Source organism: Apteryx rowi, unplaced genomic scaffold, assembly GCF_003343035.1.
Source record: "Apteryx rowi isolate R43461 unplaced genomic scaffold, aptRow1 scaffold_312, whole genome shotgun sequence".
Taxonomy (NCBI): domain Eukaryota; kingdom Metazoa; phylum Chordata; class Aves; order Apterygiformes; family Apterygidae; genus Apteryx; species Apteryx rowi.
The window spans coordinates 170,993-176,992 of NW_020449553.1; positions in this window are offsets into that span (position 1 = coordinate 170,993).

A 6,000-nucleotide genomic window follows, 5' to 3' on the forward strand; every position below is an offset into this window, starting at 1 on the left:
AAAGTTTTGGTGCCTTCATTCATCAGAAACAATGTAAAAAGATCACTTTAAAGACAGTGTCACCATTACTATAGCAGAAGCTCACAGTCTTTAGACTATGCAATACCAAGAGTTCTCTGGAAACTATTAAAATATTAATGCTTGAAAACATTAATCTTATTTAATCTATTGCTAAACTCTAGCAGTCTTTCCAGGATTTCAAAAACCTGTGTTTACTCCCAGTGCATACTTGGTGTGTAGTTATATCTGTTTTTCACTTGCTTCTTCAAGAACTACTCATGTTTCTTTGTCTCAAATAAGAAGAAAGTTTTGCRGGCTTGCTCCATCCCTATTCCCCCCCAAAAACAATCATTTCACATACAGGAGTTGCCTTTGGTACTCGCAAGATGCAATGGATTACTATCCGACTTGTTTATGACATGTCCACTTCATTTTTGGCTGTTGTCATTTGTCTCTGGTGGATGAGTAGCAAGTGCTTATTGCTAATTCAATTTTCACAGTGGTTCCTCAGCACTGCCCTGAAGAGACCCTGAAAGAGGTCCAAGACAATCCTAGGAATGGCGAGTCGCCAGACTAAATCCTACAAATATTCTTCTAGTCTGGTCTCCTCCTTCCAAATATGCCTTTGAAAAAGGTGCAAAAAACTCTACAACAATCAGATATGGGATGACTTGTCTTCTAACTTAAGCTCTTCCTAATCAGTAATTATATCTTATCCGAAGTCCAAAGTTTAACGATTAATTCTTCTCCCAATACTCTTATTTTTTTCCATTACGGATCTCYATTCTATCCATATAAATAAAAGTATTTTCAGTCTTGCTAAATTATTAGTTCTGATGACTTGGACAATATATTTCACAGTTCAGTTAGGTGTTTTGTGAAAACTTGCTATCAGTTTTGAATGTTTTTAATGAAACTCCATATCCCTTTTTCTTGCTTTATGAGACAGAAAATGGAAGTTACTGATTATCTTTTCTATTTTCACACTTCAAACTATTATATTTTCTCACCTCTGAAATAAATAATCCCATTCTTATTAGACTCACTTTCTACAACTAGTTATACTCCATCTCTAGTCATCAGAGCCATTATTTCAATTGGATTTTAAATGAGAATGTAGCACTGTATTTTTTTAACCAAGTAGACAATGAACAGTGAGAACTTAACTGAGTTTTATCCATAATGCCCAGCTGATACAGTTAATTCAAACCATAGGAGAGTGAATGAATTGTCACTCCCTATTTTTCACAATCACTCCCTGTCTTGCCTTCAATTTATTAAAATAGGATTTCATCTGTTACCACACAGGTCATTTAACTCAGAGCCTTAGACTGTCTTCACAGTCCTCTCTGGACTTGACCAACAGAAAGTATTCCAGATTATATTTCAGAAGTTTTGTCTCTTTTGTGGCTCACTCATTTTCTTTCAAGTTACTCAGAAATAAATGAAACAAATACCWGTTAGCACTTAGGTAGCCCACTTCTCCACATCCACCTTAACTTGAATATTACAATGAAAATTCATTCTTTATTTCTTTTCTTTGGCTTCTGTCTCTCAGACTGTTTTTTGTTTCATGACAATGTTTTGTTTCTCACCTCATGGGTTCTTACTGAGGTATTTTTTGTAATGGTCCTTGTCAGAGGTCTCTGGAGTTCCAAATGCGAGATGTCAAGCCCCTCTTATTAGATATAAAACCTTTGTTACCTTAAGGAAAAGTAGCATCTTTTCTTAGGTCATTTGGAATTTATAGTTCTGTACTCATAAAGTGTACACAGGCACTAATATCCAATATCACTCAAAAAACTGTGTCACTGCAACATGCCCTACCAGAGGGCCATGTGCTTTATTCTAGCAGAGACACAGCAACTTTTATTACATGTTTACAAAATATTCACTTTCTAAAAATATCCAGTGCTGGAATTTAGTTCGTATCTTCACTTAATACAAAGAAATCAGATACTTAATTCACTCCTTGAATGAATAATTTAGGTTCTAGGCTCAGGTTGGTCATAAATATATTCTCCCAAAAAAATAAATTTCTGGGGCGTCACCTGAAATGTCAAGCAGCAACATGAACAAACAACCAGATACTCTACTGCTACTATTAAATTTGAAATACAGTAAAGTTGGACATTTGACTTTAAAATCTAGTAGGTCAATACAAGCAATTTTTCTTTCTCCATCAAAAAGGGTCCTTTCCCATAAGGACTGAAAAATGACTACTGAATTAATAGGTAATAGAACAAAAATAACTCACGCTGCAGAATTAACAACTTTGCAACTGCAGGCACTCTTTAAACCACTTTGCAGACAGGCTAAATAATGAGGACCTAATCTTCATGCAAGTGAAGTTTCTGCATTTTAGATAGAACTATTCTTCCTCCCTTGGCATATTTATTTTGAAGATAGATGAAAGAATTCATCTTCTTTTTTTTTTTCAAAGTAATTAACATTCTAAAATGGAATTGCTCTCTCATGTCTAGAAATTGCACAAGTCTGCTGAGAAACAAAATTCTATTTAAGGAACTTGAAAAGTCACCAGGTTTGACATGCCCTGCCAATTTTCATCAAATCTTGATTTAGAGATGCTCTGAGTTGCAGGTTATATACCTCTCATTCTTAAAAACTCTCAGCAGACCTTTCCTCTTTCCTTAATTGGGTAGTACACGTGCTTTTTGTTCTCACAAAACTCTGTAGCTCTGAGAGTGATCCACTATGCAGTCATGCATGAAAAAATTCTGTATTTTAAATCTTCTTCCTCATAATTTGACTGCATGATAGTTAAACACATAGTTCTTGCATGGTGGGGTTTTTTTTTACGTTGTTCATTTCTTAATGCCACTCCATGTTTTATAGACCTTTTCTATATGCCTTCACAATCATCTTCTTTCCAAGCTGAGAGTCCTAATTTACTTTATGTGAAGCAGTTGCACTTTTCCGAGCATCCTTGTTTGCACCTTTCTAGACAAGCAGGACAGAATGTGGAGAAGAACTGCATTCTTTTAGACAGTTTTTTCTTATCTTCTGTGCTCCTATCCTAAGAATGCTACACACCCTACTTGGTTCTTGACCACTGATGAGGATTAAGCCGGTATTTGTGGAAAACTTTATTATTCACCCTTATTTCCAGATGATTCTGAATATACTGAACATGCGTATCAACCAGCATTGATGATTTCTTMTTCCTTATGAAGACAGACCGTTTATTTTTTGAAGTGTTTGCTGTATTTTAACTGCTATTAAGACTGCATGTGAACTGAACTATCCACCAATGCTTTCATAGCTAAAGCCCATGTCATTGGCAGTATGCAATGGTATTTTTTTTGTACTGGTTTCTGTATAATCAATCAGTGCAGAAGTAAAAACAAAAACCAAAAAAAAGACTCCCCTTTGCCTAAAAACACATTAATTTCACACAACCCTTTAGGGAAACCTCACAGGAAGAGGAGAAGAAATTTTTTTTTGAAACTGCTGATAGGAACAAAGAGATGTGTAATGCTCAGGAGTTCAGAAGAGCAAGAGAAGATATTGAAGAAAGGAGTAACATTTATCTGTTTTTTGAACCCTAATGAATATTTTTTCTTGTGCTATATTGTCTGAGTTTTGGATGCCTGCTGCTCCAACAGGCTGTGTCTGACCTGAGAAGGTAGTGCAGATATTCTGTGAGTGATGTTTCTGTTCCTTCAGGCACCTGCTAGTTCTTTCAAGTTGTTGCAGTCAGGAAAGCAAGGTAGGTCTCCAACATATAATTTTTATTATACCCTGACCTCAAAGCCATTCAGCATAGCTGTGCAGCAGTTGCAAAATGAAAATGAAGAGGTAGGTCTGGAGGTTTTCCTGTTCAACATTTTTTCGCGGTTAATATCAGAATACCATTTGTTTAAACTAATGTGGATATATATGGTTATAGTCTTTTTGCAGAACATGTGGCCTTGATAATAATTCAGTTCTCTCAGGCAAGGAATAGGTGAGACATCAATTTAGTCCATATGACTGACAAAAGATGTAAGGCATAGGCACTACAGTATCAATAACAGGGAAGTAAATACACGCTAGAAAATGCAGTCCTTATATTCAGGAGTCAAAAAAAAAAAGTTGGCTGTTACAGAATATCAAAATAATGAGAAGTTAGTGAACATATAATTTTGTACCCAAGAAAGCTGGAAAGTAATTAATTTACAATTAGAGAAAAAAAGTATCTGTTTGGAGGGCCTGAAGAAACAATGCCAATGTATGACATACATCTATTGCATATATGAAAATGCCAAGAATGTGTTATGTCCTCTAGTTTCTGAAGTTGTACAAGCTGTTGTACAAGACAAAAATGTCACCCACAAATTAAAAAGTGACTACAGATAAAAATGTTCCCCCTTACTACATTTATGTATTCCTAGACCAGAGATTTCTCTTAGAAACAGCAGCAAATTATGAGGGAAATTCTAAAAATTTTAACAGACCAATTTTTGTGTAGCCTATATATTCAGTTCTTAGATATGTTTGTTATGTTCAACTGACAGCACTGAAAGGCTCAGAAATAAACTCAGAATACAAGAACAACATGCAGTACGAAAGGATGAACTATAAGGACAGCAGAAACACACAAAGTCAGAACACATTCAGTTTCTCAGAGCTAACCACATCAGAAGCATAAGCGGCAGCTGCAGGAAGTCTGAACGCAGTAAGTTGCACTTACTGAATTTCTGTCTCTAAGCAATTTATAAAGCACAACCCAACTATGTCAGCGTAACTGTTTATGATAGGAGGAAAAGCTATTAGTCCACCCTAGCATGAATCACAAATCAAAAGTTCTTGACAGTTTCCTGACAAGCATGTTTTGCTCATTCTTTAAAGACCATTAAGACTGTACTTAAGTACTTCTTGAACTGCTTCATTTAAACTGCAGTTTCGCAGCTACTGCAGTCCTACCATTCTGGCAGTAGCACACATACAAAAGTTATTAAGGTTTTCCATATACAAAAACTCAAGAACTTCATTAGCTTTTAAGTTTAACTTCACAATTAAGTTTTAATTGAAATCTGTTTCTAAGGCTGAAGATAAAAAAAGAACTCTTTACTATAAAAAACAGTATTACAAACCTATGGCATTAAAAAAATAAAAACCCACTTGTGGATCCTACTCAAGGATTGCACAGCCACTTCTGTTTTATTTACATAGCTCCTTCCACGTAATCTATTCAGCAGGAACTTAATCCTGATTCCACTGTCAAAAAAAATTCCACCTCTCTCTCAAAAAAACCAATAAAACTGACTCCAACAACTCTGAAGACTTGTTTGTCAATGGGAAATCGTCAAAAAGACTATTTATAGATGGGATTCCCCAGGAATCACATCATAAAGTTAACATTTAATCATAGTTTTATGGTATTATCACAGCTAATAAAACGCAAAGAGCACCGAGCGTGGGAGTGCTTTGGATAATGCAGTTCTCCGGACAGGCCTCTTCAAACAAAATGGGTTTCATGGAAGTCGGGTGCAGCCGGACAGCGAGGATCTCACCCGCAGAAAGGAATGGTGTCCTAGAAAGCCGCTACTCCGAAGAGAGGGTCACAGAAAAAGGAAGCACTTCGAGGCACTGTGACATGGTATTTGACATACACGCAAGCATACTGAAAAGCAGAAACACCCTTCTCCTCTATTTTTACATACTTATATCTTCGGCAGCATTTATGAGCACTTCTCCAGGCACTCTACATAACCTTCTCCACACCAGAAGACATTTCTACCTGAGCACGCGGCCGTGACAGGACGCACCGCTGACACCTCAGCATCCACGGAAAATGACGGCAAGAAAAGGGAAAGCGCGCAGCGAGGAGATACGACAACTGCCAGGTGGCGAAAGCGTTTCAGGAGGAAAAAAACAAACAAACAAACAAAAAAAACCACCGACTCGATCGCTCAGTTTATTTCAGGGAAGGCGAAAGCTCAGCTGCTACTTCACCCCCGACGGCAGGACTCAACCCAACCGCCGCAGCCAGCGGGA